Source organism: Haliotis rufescens, unplaced genomic scaffold, assembly GCF_023055435.1.
Source record: "Haliotis rufescens isolate VD_foot unplaced genomic scaffold, xgHalRufe1.0.p SCAF_3, whole genome shotgun sequence".
Classification (NCBI taxonomy): Eukaryota; Metazoa; Mollusca; class Gastropoda; order Lepetellida; family Haliotidae; genus Haliotis; species Haliotis rufescens.
The window spans coordinates 28,260,703-28,280,586 of record NW_025964001.1 but is presented as its reverse complement, the minus strand read 5'-3'; positions in this window follow the sequence as shown (position 1 = coordinate 28,280,586).

The following is a 19,884-nucleotide window of genomic DNA, read 5'->3' as shown; positions in this document are numbered from 1 at the left end:
ACAGGGTAGGTCAGTACATAAAAAGAGTTCTCACATTTATTCCTATCGTACAATGAACACATAAGGTGTGAAGCAATCTCCCTGTAGTAGACCTATCTTTAGCTGCTACATGCGACTGGAGTTGGCGGATATGCTTTGAAATTAACGAGACTATTAATCATTGATACGCTCTCATGATCTCGTACTTCTCCCGCACACAATGGTTCACTGAGTTCAACAAAAATACCCAGAACTTGAACTTAGATGTGAGAGTGAATGGCAAACCTAAACCCGCTTGCAGCACACGATCCGACCCCGATAATAATAAGCATCTCAACCAAAGATTTATCAGCAGTTTTGTATGTAACTGGATCCTGTGTACCACAAAGCAATTTGTGCAAAGACAACATTATAAAAAGAGTTAATGTCCTTTCAGTTTGATCTGATGCAACGAAATCGTAAGAAGCGAACCAAGAACTAGGGCGGTAGAGGGAGGGTGGGGATAGGGGTCGGTGTGCTGCACCCTTGCTAGGTTTCGAAGTGAACAAACACGTGAAAGAATGACAAAGGTTTACGCATAAGTTTTCTTAATCCTGCGCCTTGACTTTGAAGAAAAGAATTTGAATTATTTTAAAGCAATGTTTTCATAGACAAGGTCAGCCTTAAGCTTTCTTAATTTCGGGGAATTACCCCACCGTTCTCAAGATCGGTCAGTGCTTTGTTTAAGAACGTGATCCTATGACATATTGCTCCAACAAGATTACCGTTCCATAAAACGCTAAGACGATCGTAACTCTCGTACTTTAACATTGACTTGCGATAGATTTAGTGCTAAGATCGGGAACCTGGTCACGTCAATGGTTCAATGAGTATGGAAAGGACTACAAGCCTGGGTGCCGTTCCATAAAGCGATCTTAGCGTTACGACTATCGTAAGCCAGTGTTAAAGTATGGGACTTACGATCACCTTAGCGCTAAGATGGCTTTGTGGAACGGGTCCCTGCACTAAATGGCCCGATATGGCCCAGAACAATAAAATGCATTTTTTACACGTTATCGAAAACATATAAACAGTATTCTTGTATGTACATTGGTTGTATTTCTTTGTGGTGTACATTAGTCAAGTCCATTAACACAGTGTCCTGTGATCGATGTGAAGGAGTAGAATACGCAATAAAGTTCTGTTTCGGGCCATAAAAGATTAGTTTGACTGACCGTAGACAAAAAGGATGCCTGAGCATGGGGCAGGTCTATGTTCTCGTAGGTAAAGTCGAGCAGCATTTGTGGCAAGGATTAGTAACAGCATCTGTGACAAGCATCAACAACAGCATCTGAGACAAGGATGAGCATCGGCATCGATGACAAGGACTAGCAACAGCATCTGCGGTTAGGTCGTAAAATATCTGAGACGGTTTGCGACTGGAATTATCTGTTAAATAATTTTCCTTGGCTATTTGACTGCTTTCGGGTGAACGAGAGCACGTTCAAAAGGCACGGGATCGTTAATTTTTGATAATTTGGTTCGTCATGCGAAATTAGATCCTTGTCTTGTGAAACATGCAAAAGGCATCGTTAATGCATCAATCTAGATTGTGATTTTTTTCCAGCATGTGTTGAACTCATTCAAAACATCCTATTGTTTCTGAATATTGCGTGATAATCTTTAATCACGGTAGGAATGGTCAATTTGTCTAAAGAGCGAAACCGGATGAAGATGCCAGGACACGATATATCAGGCGGACATTGGGATCACCTTCCTAAGCTACCTTCGAACGCCGATTATTGCAGACGTTGATATTATGTGATTCATAATGCTAACACGTCTACAGGAGGTCCGTCTGTTTGAAATTGTGACAGTGTAGTGTATCATTTGGATCACGCAGGTGTTAAAGTTTCTTCCTGTAATAAATCACACATTTTCATAACTATTATATAATGTCACATGTTTCTGACTAAAGATTGATTGCCTCTTACGATAAGCATAGTCGCCTCTTAAGACAACAATGTGTTGCTGAAGACCATTTCTGAAAATGGACTCTGCTTTTGGCAGATGTATCTTAAGAATATGTGAAGGATTTTTAGCCTAATAATAATAATAATAATAATAATAATAATTTATGCATTTGTATAGCGCAGCATTCACTGTGCACTAGTGGTTAATGCGTTCGCTCGTCACGCCGAAGACCAGGGTTCTATTCCCGACATGGGTACATTGTGTGAAGCCCATTTCTGCTGTCCCCCGCATTGCTGGAATATTGCTTAAAGCGGCGTAATACCATACTCACTCGCTCACCGTCGATGTGGCTGCACAACCAGCATGGTGTCAGTTTGACACGTTGGGACTCCAGTAACGCTTCATCGTGATGAAAATATACACTAATCACATTGTCTCCACTCAATTTGTGAAAGACAATAAGCACGGACATGCGTGATAAGCACTCATTAGTAGACACTGTAAGACGAATGCTGATATAGTATTAATGAAAATCTTCAAAAGTATGCAAAAATAGTCAGCAGAAGCGTGGAACACAGCGCAGGCTACGTAATATGTCTGAGAAAATCCCCCCCCATTCCCCTATTACCATATGTGTCAAAGGCCATTGGGGACGCGGTGGTCGTAAAGTCCGACACACGCCCTATCCGATGTAGGCCAAACGTAAGGGATCAGGGTCCTGAGTTGACTAATCTTTAGTGCATGAAATAAGGACTCAGAGCTCCAGATAAGCTGCGTATCTGCGTAAAATACGCATCAGAAATGCAGAAATACGAGGTAAAATCAAAATTTAATCCAAGCCTATCAAATACGCAACAAACATTACAGTTACGCTACAAAAAATCAGCAACTTATTTTGAAATTATAACCGGGCATTCCGTCAACCTTGCCAAACTCCACGATGACAGTTACATCATGATCATTTGCCATCACACTTTCTTGTAGAAGTATCGTGGTATTTTTGAGTCCTATAAAGCTCTCGAACCCACACGACACCAGTTTGCAGGGTCTTGATGAATAGTGTTTTTAAATATTTTACTTAAATACCCACATGTGTAAAAACTAGTGGGTAATAGAAATTTGAATACCCAGATAGAATTACTGATACCCAATGATGGGTAAAATACCCACAACACCAAAAGCTTATTTGGAACTCTGAAGGTTATCTTATTTTAAAATATTATAAAATAAAAATATAATCCAAATGGAGTTTTTGAAAGGCATTTAAAAGTAATACACATAAGGAAGAAAATGTATGGATGTCAACTTCTTTATAATGAGGAACACTACGTTTCGGAGTATATGCTTACTCCTTCATCAAGTAAAATAATGCTATGAGGCAGAGAGCAAATATATGTATATGTAAGAACAACAAAAGTAATAAGAAAACAAAAGATGGAAACTTAACAAGGAAGCCAACAGATAATTGGCGCTGATAGGTGATTAGTATTTTTTAGATTGAAAATGAATTTATTATCCTCATAAATTTTTACACGTTTATTCTGCAAAAAATGTATGTCTGCAGAACCAGATTTACTAATACTGTAAAAATGGTTGCAGCAATCACGAACAATGAGTGCGTCAGTTCTCCTTTCTGTACAGAGAAAAGAGGTACTTGGTAGAAGGAAAAAGTTTCGAACGTACGCTAATTATATGCACATCTCTTAAGGAAACCTTACATAACGGAGACCTTCCTTATCAATGAATTATTCAAATATTGTGCGTCATGCAATACAACATTCAATCAAGCACCCAGACACCTATTACAGCGATGTGTTCAATACTGTCCTGAGTGTGAGCGGTACGGGCTTACCCCAGTGGTCTTAAACAGACACGAGACGTGGCTTAATGTCTTAGAAGGGCGAAATTAAACAGAGTTTTATGTCAGTCATGATACAATTGTAACTAACATTGATATAACTCTATTTCTCGATTACCCAGCCATGCTATCATGTTTATAGATGGAAATGTGGATAAATGGTATTTCATTGTGTTTCATATACTGCAATTACAACTCTGAGGCCACAACAAATGGATTATATTTCCGTAGGTTCCGACTTTTTACGCCTGAGACAATGTGGATGAGTCACCTCGATCGGCAAGTTTGACTCCATAGACAGTGTGGATGGGTGACCTCGATCGGCAAGTTTGACTCCATAGACAGTGTGGATGGGTTAACTCGATCGGTAAGTTTGACTCCATAGACAATATTGATGGGTTAACTCGATCGGCAAGTTTGACTCCATAGACAGTGTGGATGGGTGACCTCGATCGGCAAGTTTGACTCCTTCGACAGTATAGATGGATTACCTCCATCGGCAAGTTTGACTCAATAGACAATATTGATGGGTGACCTCGATCAGCAAGTAGTGGTAATAGCAGTAGTAACAGTAGTAGCATTAGTAATAACAGTAGTAGTGATGCTAGTAGTATTAATAGTAGTTGTAGTAGTTATAGTAGTAATAATAGTAGTAAAAGTAGAAGAAGCAACATTTAGTAGTAGTAGTAGTAGTAGTAGTAGTAGTAGTAGTAGTAGTAGTAGTAGTGTTCTTGATTGTGCAAATTCATTTCTCCATCTGTCAATAACCTTTTAACCTAATCTGACCGCTGAGACAATGAGAGAACTTTGTACATATATACTACTCAAAACAAGCTAAACAACACCAGCAACTAGAAGGCTGTGAGTTGCAATGACATATTATATATATCATTGTTTTTATTTTGCATGAATTAAGAAACAATTACCCGCTGTGTTGCCCACTTGATTAAGAGCGAAAGCGGACATTACAAACAAATTCAGGCTTATAAACATTCAGTTAATTTGCCCAGCAGAAGGGGACTTGTCTTTTCACTCTACAAAAATCCCGATACCAAGCAGGCCATGTCAGTGTCATGTCGATAGCTGACCACGTGGCCCATGGCCGCCTAATTAAGATAGTTTGGTTGAGATTAGCAGCCACCAGGAAAGGCTGCTTTCCGTCTGTCGGGATCTGGAGGCAGATGTAGTCAGGGTTATACATTGCAAGTGTCAATCATCTGTCGGATCGGGACAGTGCGTACAAAGTGTGCTTATCACTTTGAATTTGCAGGTTTTGATATATACATCATTACACCACTAAAACACGAACCCGAAAGTATACGTATAGCGTCTTTTTATTTGTCTATCCCCACATTTCTGGTGTGCCCCAGTGTGATATTGCTGGAATATTGCTAAAAGCGGCGTAAAACCATACTCACTCATCACTCGTTAAGATTATGGCCTGTAAGTAGAATTATCAGCAATTATTAATGAAACAGTTTATACCATACCAAAAACGCATATAGATCTATTTACGTCTTTGATCATACCAAATTGGTGAACATAACAAAATATTAATCATGTCAATATTTGGAAAAGAACATGTGTAACTCCTTATTATATACCGAACTTAATAAGACTGGATCCTCTCTATCCAATCCACATTCCCGGATAATATACGACGTTATTAGGGTTGCAGGTCAATCTATTTACCGTTAACGTAGATATGCTATCGTTGAATATATAGGGGAATTGTCCAACAGTGAAATGACGTACACCTTCTTGTCTAATTACTGACGGTAGAGGGGACAGCTACGGCCTTGTTAGCAAAACTAAAATTGACGATGACACGAACTTATTTCAAATTGTCCGTTGATTGAAATAGACATGGTTTATTGCGATGAAGAACGACATAAGGCATCTGCGTCTTGGCGTTGCCTTACGTACATGTATCAGCGCCACTACACGCGATGTGCGAACTTCAGGTCGAACCACCACCCATCAGTACTGTTCATAAACAGGTAATTTACAATGTTGTACTGAAATTGACAACAACAGATGACCAGTAAATCTGACACTGCTGACAGCAGCATACTGAAATATACAAGATAAACAGCGAGGTAGATGTATCCAGCTCCCGGCTTAATTAGCTCTTGGTTGAAGGTAAGGTTAGAACAACGAACTGACACTTCATGTAATAAATAATGTTTGTACACAACAAACTGTATTCCCGAGAATAGAACAGGGTAACAAACGGATCTGTTTCTTACCATAAAATACATTGAACTTAGACTTAAACTTGCGGGGCAAAAGGAAGTATACACGGATGTTTTATGGTTGAAATGAAACAACGAGAAATGGTTATTCGATGGTGATGTAAACTGCCAATTAAACGAAAGTATACGCCAATGTTTGATGGTGGCTGAAAATAAAACAAACAAGAAATGGTTATTCGATGGTGATGTAAACTGCCAATTAAACGAAAGTATACACCCATGTTTGATGGTGGCTGAAAATGAAACAAACAAGTAGTGGTTATTCGATGGTGATGTAAACTGCCAATTAAACGAAAGTATACACCCATGTTTGATGGTGGCTGAAAATAAAACAAACAAGAAATGGTTATTCGATGGGGATGTAAACTGCCAATTAAACGAAAGTATACACCCATGTTTGATGGTGGCTGAAAATGAAACAAACAAGTAGTGGTTATTCGATGGTGATGTAAACTGCCAATTAAACGAAAGTATACACCCATGTTTGATGGTGGCTGAAAATAAAACAAACAAGAAATGGTTATTCGATGGGGATGTATTTGATACGGGTATCAAAGTTGTGTTTTGAACCTAATGTTTGCAGAGTTTCGGCGACTGTTTTCCGTCTCGTTATGGTTCTGATAACGTTTGTAATTTTTTTGATCAAATCCAGTTTTCAAGTGTATACTTTCTTTTGTCCGGCAGTGTAGTTCATCGTAAATCAATTGTCACCATTATATTTTCACGTACATCAATCTTAGTTATTTACTATGCTTCCAATAATATTCAGTTTTGGGAATAAACTTGCTTATTAATACACATTCACGTACATTTCTCCTTATTTGTTTTTACTATTCCCCACTTTTGGCTCAACTGCAAATAATTACAGGGGTTTGTTTAACAACGTGATGAACATTTGTTTTTTGCAATTTCCAACATTCCCTTGGGATATCTTGCAAATGTTTACAACGATCCAATGATTCTAACTCGGACCAATCTCCATCTATCACTGTGGACAAATCTATAGCTGATAACTAACGGATGTTTACATCTTCAAAAACAGGTTTGTTTGTACGAACTTGAAATTTCGCCAAAGTTACGTACGTAAACATACGGACTAACAGTTTCATTTAAAAGATATGTGTTAAAATTTATACAAACATGACCGGAATTATGGGTGTCTAATCGTAACACGGGGGTAGTGACCTCTAAGGTTGTTAGGTAATATCTGGGATATGTCTTTTGCCTTTCTAATAGGCTTTTACTAATGTTTATCAACCGCTTAAACTATCTATCTACACTCAAACTCAGTCCTTCCATCACAGTTAACTAAAACATATGTCTGTTTTGGAATCATTATCGTCTGAAATGTTCACTCTCCAGATTACGTAAAATTGTATTCTTATCAAAACGATAATAGAATTTCATTTGTTACTAGAAAACACTGATGTAATATCTGTTGCTATCGAATCAACACACAACACCCCCTGCAGGCGTCTTTCGGCACCACGTAGTTAGATTATCGTCTGCTTGGCATCTTGACATTGGACGTCTGCTCAATTTTGGCGGGAAAGATTTTCTTGGCGGGAAACATGAGAAGTGACGTTTTGCACGAGATAAGAACGAAGAAAACATTCTGGATAACATTTTGTGGTTATCAGGTCATTTGAAGGTACAGGAGATAGCGTGAATATGGAAGTGCGCCCTAAACAGCCCTGCAGGTGCAAATACTCAATACGCATTTGGGGCGAGGTTTAAAGAAAACGGTATCATAACACATTTTAAAAAACTCGTACTTCACCTGGCTAATCTGGTGTGTAGATCAATATGTTTAATTAAAGCGCCGTGCTGTCAGTGTTTCGGTTAAATCACGACATGTCAGCTAAAGGTGGCGGTGCTGCCCAAAGTGACGTTGATGGAAGACGTTTTCCACGTTGGTTCTCACGAAGCAAGGAGATAAATTGGTAGACCGGGCTTCGAACCAAAGACAGAAGTCAGGACAGCGCTGTGGCGCCTCAGACAATTGGGCCAACCACTTGGGATGTCTACACGTACGCGTGAAGATGTCGAATACCTAATCATTACTTTACCCAGCAGTGAGTGGGTACCCGGTAGGATGAGATGGTAATGTGGCTAATAACCTCCTAGCGCCTCACAGGCAGCTTGGGTTGTATACTCCCCATGGAGCTGAGAATGAAAATCGAGTGCTGACTGATCCATTGATCGGGGTAATAATAGTGTAGCGCTATGAGCATCCACTTGGAAAATGGAATCTGGCGCATTATAAATGCACTTATTATTAATATTATTATTATTGTTTTCTTATGTGGAACTGATCGCTGAGTTATAGACACAGTTCATGTACATGATAATGTGTCAGAGCAAATTTTCTGTAAAGCATTCCCCCATTCTACTCTTCCTCCTTTCTCAGTTCTGTAGCAGCGTGTTCGCATCCCCCGTTCAGTTGCAGGCCTTGAGGGTTCCTTTATAGAATTATGTTGATGAAACCTTATACTTAACTTTATTTCGGGGAATATATGTTGCCCTAAACTTGCATACGGTATATTTCCTGTTAATCTAGAAAAGGGAAAGTTACACTTTAATTGTACCTTGGCTATTCTGAAATGTTCATTTTTTCCCAAAACAGAAAACAATATATCCCATCTCCAACCCCTATATCAGGAACCCAATCCGCTCTTTGCTGTTTCGACAACTATCCGCATTTCCGAGTTGTAAAGTTTCGACAAGCATTGTTTACACTATAAGTCTAAAACCATCGACAATATTAGCACTGTTTTGCGTTTGTCGATGATTTGTCCATGAACGCTGTAAGACCATCCAAAATATATGGTTAGGATTCCTGAACCCAGACTTTTGGTAAGGGTAGAGTATGTATTCGGTCACTGCTTCACAACAAGGACAGATAGTTTTCTATCTCTGCTAAAATGAGCCGAACAAAGTCTACGTGAACACTATTATATTGCTGAGGCTATTTATATTATTACGTGTATTCCCCGCGAAGGTTCGGGTTAGAATTGGTCTCCAGCAACTCACGGTTGTCGAAGGAGGCGACTAACGGGGTCAGGAGGCCTGGCTTGCTAAAGCCGATTCATGCCACCGTATCCCAATCAAATTGACCGTTATCCTTGATGTCATAATGAGTGCAATACTCTTACGCGCCACGTTAAACCCCTCTTTACCTCACCTCCCGTTTACCACTGCAAATACACCCGATAACAGGGATATGATGCCTGTAAATGGTCGAGTCTGGACCAGACAAACCAGTGATTGATATTATGAGCATGATGTCGAGATAGGGTACTTATTCTATCCCGGAATCTCTAAGATGCTGACAAACCACGCATTATAAGTAGTATGAATCAGGGATTCAAAAGCACTCACTCAAAAACTTCCCATGAACATTTTAATTTTAAAGTCAATGCTAAATCGGCCACCACTATCCCATATACCTTAAAGAGACATGGTCTTCTGGAGAGGGTATTACAGTATAATATCACCATTATCAAGGACAAGATAGACTGGCCATGTGGGGTATGATAGCCCAGTGTCGGTGGGGAGGGGAGGGGAGCTGGTGTGGGGGAGCCAACGATGTATCAGACATTATCAGGATAGGGGGGTCACTTGAGCAGGAAGTTGGAGATAGTTCCTTGGTACGACTACATCGCCCACATCGTCCTTGATGAGGATTTGCCCTTGTAATGAAATGTGTATTGAAAGTTCTTTTTTTGTTTAACGCTGCACTCAACAATAGTCAAGCTTCATGACGGTGGCCTGTAAATGGTCGAGTCTGGAGCAGACAAACCAGTGATTGATATCATGAGCATGATGTCGGGGGAGGTTGACGGGTACATATTGCACCTCGGAATCTCTCTCTGCACTATATGTCTTGGTAATAACTAGATCTTAACATGGTGTATATTTCCACCCCTACATCTATTTCATATACAGTAAACTACGGTTATAACGAACTCAAAGGGACCACTAATTTTAGTTCGTTATAACCGTAGTTCGTTATAAACAGATATACAGCATATATACAACAAAAGGTCGGGACTAAAAAATAAGTTCGTTATATCGGTCAGTTCGTTATAAGCGTGTTCGTTATAACCGTTGTTTACTGTAGGTACAAATGTCGGCAAGAAATAGCAGACTACTCCGTACATGTGTATATTCACCATGCTCATGAACATAAACTATACTCATACAGTAAACTATGGTTATAACGAACACGCTTATAACGAACTGACCGATATAACGAACTTATATTTTAGTCCCGGCCTTTTGTTGTATATATGCTGTATATCTGTTTATAACGAACTACGGTTATAACGAACTAAAATTAGTGGTCCCTTCGAGTTCGTTATAACCGTAGTTTACTGTACATTGAGAAAACAACTGTTAAGCACTGTACTGTGGGCCTGTGGCCTATCAGTTCCGCCCTTTGCTTGTGATTTTCCACGTGAGTACAATGAGTGAAGCCCATTTCTTGTGTAGCCGCCCACTCACTCACTCACTCACCGACCAACTTACTCGAGTGACTGAGTGAGTGAGTGAGTGAGAGTTACATTAAGCTCCGCATCGAACTATATTTGAAGTCAGTGTCAAATATTTTAACTGAAAGATAAAATGCCAAAATATGACATTGGTAGTGTTAAAATAGATTCGCCGGAATATACAAAATACATGCGTATTTGGTTTAAAGCCGCTTCAAGTTTTCAATATAAATCTAGACGCGATAACTGAATTCAGAAGACAGTAAAGTCATGCAGGTCATGGATGTTTACCACTTTGGTGAAACAAAGATCCTGACACGATTAAGGTAGACAACTCTGTACATCGCATTGAGATACCCTCTGCTATTGGGACAACTCGATGAATTCGTGATGTGGCCGCTGATGTATAAAGCAATCAACACATATACAATCTATTCTATTCACCACCGCTATTTGCGTGGTATGTTTATACATTAATTATTGACTGAAAATCAGTTGAAGATAATCAAAACTAGAATCCCTAATTATGCCATGCTCTTATTACTTTTGAAACGATAAGGTATCAGACGTAGACCCTATTTATTTACATGGGCATTGCATACTGGGGACAACCAGCCATAAACATAAGCACAAGAACACATACACACACCACCACACACATACACACATAAACGCACACACACACACCCAACGATACACACCGGCACACACACGGAAGCACGCACACACATACCCAACAATACACACAAGCAAACATACACACATAAGCACACACACGCGCGCACATACCCACCCATACACACAAGCACACATACACAAACCCAAGCACGACACATACATACACACTCATACACACAAGCACATCCACACATGCATGTAAAATAACCTACCTGTACACATGTATAATTAGAAAAAAATGTGTTTGTTTGTTGTTTATCGCCGCACTCAGTATTCCACTCAGCAGTATTCCAGTTATATGATGGCTGTCAGCAAATAATCGAGTCTTGACCAGACGATCCAGTGATTGACATCATGAGCACCGATCCACGCAATTGGGATGGAATACATGCATCAACCAAGTCGGTTGATAGCCTACCTGTACAAATGTAATTAACACATTGGACAGCTGCCTTACAATTATTTCTTTGATATAAGACAGGTGTGTTAGCACTTAATTAAGCAGAAGGGCTACATATCTAAACCATATACCACTTCGCTACTATACAGGATTACACAACAATTAATAATTTATACAATATACATACAAAATGTAAAAGTTCAATGACGGCAACTTAAACTACACTCAACACAACCTGACATTAACTGTCGCTTTATTTATTCAGATCCCAGACCCCAAACCGTCGTCCACCCGTATCCCCAGTTCATAAACTCGTCATGCAAGTTAGTCTGCAACACGCTAGCCGCCTAATTTGCCGACAGCGGCGATGGCCAAGGGTAATTTATTTACAATATTGATAACTTCTCAGCTCTCGCTTCCCGGGCCCTGCCGTTCGGCCAGGCATGTTAACCATAGCTATCGTCTCTTTTAATCCATGTGCTTGAAGGAAACACGAACGGTTTTATGTTAACCTCACATCCGTATGCTATTTTGGAGGGCTCGCTACATCGATTTCCTATCGATATATCTAAAGAACAAGCCATGCTTCGAAGAGCGTGAAATGTTTCGGAGATATTTGCGTACATTACATCGAAAACAGGTGTCGTGACGCACACAAGACATGTTGTGCATGAGGACCCACTTCCCAACGGCTTGTTTGAAGGTTTTGAAAGCACCGGTTGTAAAATGGTTTTATTCATCGCACGTGGTGTCTAATTACTTCGATATTTTTAGCAAATATTTAGATTGTAGAGTTTCCTAATTTGATACAAGATTGCTGGTGAGATGGGTTCTGTAGCGAAGAAACCTCGTCCACACGTTGTCTACAATTAATTAATCCAAAATTGGTTTGTACCGGTAGAACCCGGGCGATATAACTACATGCACAGCTGATTGGGAACACACGGCATATGGGTCATCGGAGGACACCAACATACGGTATTAGTCGCATAAAAAAACATCTTCCGGTAAATGCAATATCGGAAAAGAATAATGTATGTTTAACACACGAAAAATACCACATCAGAAAAAATAATGCTATTAACACATGATTTATGCCACATCGGAAAACATTATACTAATACACGAAAACAAAACACTTTGGAAAATATTATGCTATTAACACAATCTATACCACATCAGAAAACATAATGATTTTAACACACAAAACAGTCATACAACATCGGAAAACTCGGCACCATAACCGTACAATTTGTGCAACATCGGAAAACATGTTATTAACATCCGGTATATGCTACACCCGAATAACATCCGGTGTAAGCAACATCGGAAAACATCATGTTATTAAGATAAAGTATATGCAACATCGGAAAATATCAAAATTTCATCAACTGGAATATGCAACATCGGAAACCATCATGTTATCTAAGATAAAGTATATGCAACATCGGAAAATATCCAATATTACTATCCGGTATATGCAGCTTCGGAAAACATCATGGTTTTAACATCCCTTATATGCAACATAGAGAAATATCATGTTATTTACATCAGGTATATGCAAAATGAGAAAACACCATGCATATTAAGATACAGCAAATGCAATATCGGAAAATATGATGTTATTTACATCCGGTATATTCCGCTTCGGGAAACATAGGGTTTTATCAAGATCAAGTGGACAAATCAGATCTCATCATTCAGACATGGAGGTATGGCGACATGTTTTCAACATCCGATATAAACAACTATTTATATCCGGTATAGACAACATTGGAAAATATAATGTTTTTAACATCCGGTACATGCAACATCGGATAATATGATGGTATTTACATCCGATATATAAGCAACATTGGTAACCATCATGTTATTAAAGGGGGCACGGGTGGCCCAGTCGTCTAAGGCGCCGCGATTCGCTGTGCAGAGTTGCGTCCCCTGGAAGTGATAAACGTCTGAGACCTGCATCTCTTCGGGCTTTCCTCCCACATTAAGCTGTCACGCCGCGATATAACTGGAAGAATGTTAAAAGCGGCGTTAAACCCAACTCACTCACTCACTCACTCATGTTATCAACACCCGGTAGAAACAACATTGGAAAAAAGCCTCAGTCATATTGTCAAAGAGCATGACATAAGAAGGAAAATTTGAGTTGTAAATCAGGACCAGACGCAATACTCCACAAAGTACTAAAGTACTAAACAAAGATTATGTCCTCACGCCTTCGAGATTTTGAGTTAAACGTGCAAGAAAAACCTGTTTCGTTTCCAAAGAAAACTTAATTTTTAATCGATCGCGTCGATAGTAATTTCTGTACCTAAAACATCTCACCATGCACGCTATTAACTGTTAACCTGTCTCTTATTCTAGCCGTATCATCGAAAAAGTATTATGACGTCATTAATAGAATAAAATATATTATCACAGCTCTGCTTTCGTTAAAGATTTATAAAACATCCCGGCATATGTAAGTCATCTACACATATAAGGTTATCAATGTTGACTACACCAACAAGAAACTGAATGTTTAATTCAACCCAACAACGCATGACCTCGTAACGATTAGCCAAGTAAACAGAAATTAATTTTGCATTACATAAACAGGACCACACATCACTGGAGACTTGATACAGAGTATATCTGTACTGTCTGCTTGTTTGTAAACACTGAATGAACTGACCAGTATAAAACTTTGATGACGTTTACCGCTAACCGCCTTTCAGTGTAGTTCGCTGGGTGTAGTGTGTGCACGTACACGCGGCTTTACCTACCTTGTGTACGTTCACACCGCGACTCAGTGCATGGACAGAGGCGCGGACGCCATGGCAGATGTTATGTTTATCGAGATTTTAAAATTACTTTTTCGAGATTTTTTAAAAATGTTTTATTCAATTCAGTTGTTGTTACTTATTTTCACATAATGACACATGACGTAATCTTCTATGTGTAGTGAGTGAGTGAGTTTGGTTTAACGCCGCTTTTAACAGTATTCCAGTTATATCGTGGCGTGTCAGCTTAATGTGAGAGGAAAGCCCGAAGTAATGCAGGTCTCAGACCTTTACCACTTCGGTGAATCCCACGAGCACGGGTATGGTGCTGACAAACCTAGAAACATAATCGGGGCGAACCGGGATTCGAACCCACAATCATAGGTTTCTGGCGCGCCCAAGGGACGCAACTCTGCACAGCGAATCGCGGCGCCTTAGACGACTGGGCCACCCGTGCCCCCTCTAGGTGTAGGTGTTACATATTTATACCATACATAGCAACACAGAAAGTGTTTAACATGGCGGTGAAAATAACATCTAGACAGTTCATCTGCAGTTTCTTTTCCATTTTCTTATTGTATCGTTTTTGTGTGCAATTGACTTCTCTATATCGATATTATTGCTGCTTGGTTTTCTTATCATCTATATTCATAAAAAAATACATTATAACATTGTATTATTTATAGTAATGAAGATATTATTTTCCCCGCCGTGCTAAACACTTACTGTAATAAACAAACCCAAAGATGAGTTTGGGAAGGGAGTATATTTTTGGTTTGTCTTTAAATTATACTGAAGTGAGTGAGTGATTTGGGTTTAACGTCGCTTTAAACAGTATCCCAGTTAGACAATCCCGAAGTGACGCAGGTCTCAGACGTGTACCACTTTGGTGAAACCCACGAGTACAGGTATGGTGCTGACAAACCTAGAAACATAATCAGGGCGAACCGGGATTCGAACCCACTAACATGGGTCCCTTGCAGCGCCTTAGACGACTGGACCACCATCGACTTCCCCACTGTATTGAAGTGTCTGATAAATAAGAAATATATAATAACAAATAAAATAGCCTCGTGGAAAATCTTGGTAAAGACCCATGAACAAATATGCAAATATGTGATACATAACACTTGATATTTCACGGGTCACTCCCCCCCCCCCCCCCCTCCCACACACACACACACACAACCCAACTTATTACACGTTACCAAGCAAAATCATAAAACATGTTTTTAATTATATATGTTCAACACTGTTTATTACACATTTCATATGAACATATTTATTTTTATGGTATACCCTGTGCGTTACACAGCAGTAATTGCATTCGTGACCAACTCGTGTTATTCCGGGACAAGTCGAATAGCGACTCGTGCCCCTCTCATGGCAATTTTTGCGACTAGGTTCCGTCTTAGCGCAAACGGGCATACCTAAAACAATTGTCAACTCGTTGCGTAATGGTTCACATATATTTCCCCATATGTTATATATATTTCTGATGCAATTTAAAGGACATCGGGACGTGCGGATTTATACAGTATGATTGAACACCTTTAACTGTGTCTTGGGTATATTTTTAGATGCAAGACATATGTAAAATAAAAATAAAAAATTATTTCTGAGGGATTATTTGACAAAGAACTCGAAATCATACGCGCATTCTGATTGGTTTGTCGTATTTTCGCACATAACTTTCATCGAGAGGGGGACGAGTCTTCTTGCAGGTTACGGAAAGGGGCGAGTGGTGACGAATGCAGTAATTGCTGAAACGTGATGCGATGGCGGGAAAAAGAGGCATTTTGCGGCGCTTCTGTCAGTTTCGAATCAGCTGAGAGGCTCGCATAACGTTTCTCGATAAGATGGATGCGCGCGTATGGCATTTGTACAGGAGTGAGTGAGTGAGTTGGGGTTAACGCCGCTTTGAACAATATTCAAGTTGTGTCACGGCGTATCTGCTTGATGTGAGAGGAAAGTCCGAAGTGATGCAAATCTCAGACATTTATTACTCTGGTAAAAAATGAGCTGGGTAGGGTGCTGACAAACCTAGAAACATAACCGGGGTGAACCGGGATTCGAACCCACAATCATAGGTTCCTTGAGGCCATATCCAAGAGACGCAACTCTGCACAGCGAATTACGGCGCCTCAGACGACTGGGCCACCCGTGCCCTATTTGTACATGAAATACACCTTTTCTCGCATGTTAAAAACAAAGAGTTCTCATGTCTTCAAATGTAACATGTACGTCAACGAACTATTTGGTCTCAAAGGTACATACATGTTCATCAGTAGCTCCAAGCCAGATGATGACCATTGTGAAGTTCTTTCAAATTGTCATCCAACTGGAACCTGATGACCATGTCTGGTAGGTATGACATGAACATGAACAACGGCATAATCCCACCCATATATAAACTCATCTATTATTTTTAATTTTACATTTCATTCAACTTGAACGGACTTGTTATTGCTATCTTCTCAAACAGTCATGTACCTGTATACGTGTTGAAGCACGAGTACATTCAGCAATAGAAAATAATTTCATACTTTGAAGTTTACACTGTTTCTGTCTTGCTGATTGGCTACAGGGGTAGTCACGTGATCTGATATTTGGAGTTCACACACCTGAACCCATCCAAACTGACGTTCAATTCTTAAATGAAATTCATTTTGCTTTTCCATGTCATTATCTAAGAAACACGTTTATACAAGAAGCTATCTGTCAAATTATCCTGCACCTGCTTTTATTTCTCTTCTCTTTTCAAAAGATGATGCTGTCATATTAAAACTGGCTATAATTGTTAAAAATGCAATTTCTCTCAGAAACGAATGGTTAAACATTAGTATATATCCTAATATGTAAAACTACTTATATGTAACTCCTTTGTATATGGACTGGAGGTCTTGAATACAAAAAATATCTTTGACTTTGACACAGGGGATTTTATTTTTTAATGTTTGTTCGAACGTCTTTCTTTCGTTCGTTTGTTTGTTGTTCAACAGCGCACTCGGCAATATTCAATATGACGGTGGCCTGTATACTGGTATTACCGTATCTAGACCAGACAGACAGTGGTCGATATTGTGAGCAACGATCCACGCAGTCGGGTCACGTTGACCCGCCATCGATTGCAACCAAGTCACCGAGCCTGACCATCCGATCCAGTAATTTGCCTCTTACGACAAGCAGGAGTTGCTGGGAACGTATTCTAACCAAGAATCCCCAAGGGACTATCTCTTAATGTACTCGAAGCTGTACATTCGGAATACACTTGTCTGTCTGTCTGTCTGTCTATCTGTTTGTCTTATTATTGTCTGATTACATGACGGGACCACGGTTTCGGCGTATTTTAACATTAAATATTACTTCTTGCTATGTCATGTTTCAGCGTGGTGTGCGGCGCAGTCAATACATAATGCATTTGCACCAAAGAACTCGGTCCCGAAAACAAGTACATCTATGGTAGACCGATCACACACCTGTAAACAGCATAGGGTTGCGGTGATTCTCCCAGCCAGTGCAGAGAAGTAAGTGTCAGCACATATCTTTTTTAGAACACCAACAATGGCATTCGGACACTGCAGCTATGTTGGGAATTGAACCTGGTTTCGAGGGACGTGTTATCGCTTTAAAACACAAGGGTACCACCTGTTTGTCAGACACTTTGCTAGTGGGATATTGTTTGTGTATGCTTCTCGAACTTCATCATAGAGGAAGACAAGAAGATATAGACTGACATATTTTTGAATTTTTTTTTTGACAATTACAGTTTGGATCAAGTCAGTGTTTTCGTATTAACTTCAATAGTTACGGACCACGTCCGTGGTTTGGGTGATAGGGAGTCTGTCTGGATGGCAAAAGGTTGGTGGTTCCATCCCCGGCCGTACGTGTCATACCCAAAGGCGTGTTCGACCGTCCGAGACGGGTTGATTTCAACTCGGGCTGCCAGATTTTCAAATCCCCCTGCCCGACGGTCGAGTTATATTTCATATGTGAAAATATTCAAAATATTTCCCGATGATAAGCATTAATTCACATGTAAAGATGAATGATAAAATGTAACCAAAAAGAAACCCCGTTAGCTTATCCTGAGAAACATATGATTATAGTGGGCAGGCAGGTTTTGGTCAGGGCTGGCAAGTATTTCAGCTAGCCAGTCCTGTGGTCTGGCTGAAATTTTTGGGAGTTTCATACCCTGCCCAAAGACGTTCAAATGCGCTCGGTATTAATGGGATAAAACAAGGACTGGTTGGCTCGGCGTCAGTATAATGTGTCAGAGTAGGGCATAAACGTTAAACTGCGGCATGGTATCTCAGCGGGCTAGCACTAGGATAGATAACGCTTATAATTAGTCTTTGGAAATATATAATTTTGATAGAAACAAACAGCTGTATTTAATTTGAAAAGGCGCCCCAATGGGATGGGGTACTCAGAACCTGACAAAATCTAGACTTGCTTCATTGAGGGCTTTTGCAGTACAGTAAGGGATGGGCCGATGAGAAAATAATATGGTTCAGGGACTGTGAGACAGAGTAGTAGTATTCGTTATCGGCGGAATGGCTTGTTTTCACTTTATAAGTATCATCGCGATATTTCGTGATTTTATTTCAAGGACGAGGACTATAGTGCGGACTAGTACACACACACACACACACACACACACACACACACACACACACACACACACACACACACACACACACACACACACCAAAAAAACAAAAAAAAACGCACGCACGCACGCACATACACAAAACAAAACAAATACACACACACGCTATATAACTGCAATAATCTTGAACGAGACGTTAAACCCCATTTCACCGCACCTCAATAGTACCTGCCATAAAGTGAGTGAGTGAGTGAGTTGTGTTTAACGCCGCTTTTAACAGTATTCCAGTTATATCGCGGCGTGTCAGCTTAATGTGGGAGGAAAGCCCGAAGTGATGCAGGTCTCAGACGTTTACCACTTCGGTGAAACCCACGAGCACGGGTATGGTGCTGACAAACCTAGAAACATAATCAGGGCGAACCTGGATTCGAAACCACAATCGTAGGTTTCTGGCGTGCCCAAGGGACGCAACTCTGCACAGCGAATCGCGGCGCCTTAGACGACTGGGCCACCCGTGCCCCCCATAAAGACGTAATATGATTTAAACCAAACTTGAATAAACATTGATACTACTCGAGTAAAACGTAAAACGTAATACCCAATCAAAACTGAAAGCATGTTTGCAAGGTCTTTTTCAAATTGTCAAGCAACAATGTATCAATGTCTTTCACCTACAAAAGTTAAGTTCTGTGTTCTAGCCCCTGAAACAAGCTATGCTTATTGTAAAAGGCGACTAACGGGATCGGGTGGTCAGGCTCGTTGATTTGGTTGATGCATGTCATCGATCCCAATTGCGTGGATCGATGCTCATGATGTCAGCCACTGGATTGTCTGGTCTAGACTCGAATATTTACAGACCGCCGTCATATAGCTGGAAGATTGCTGAGT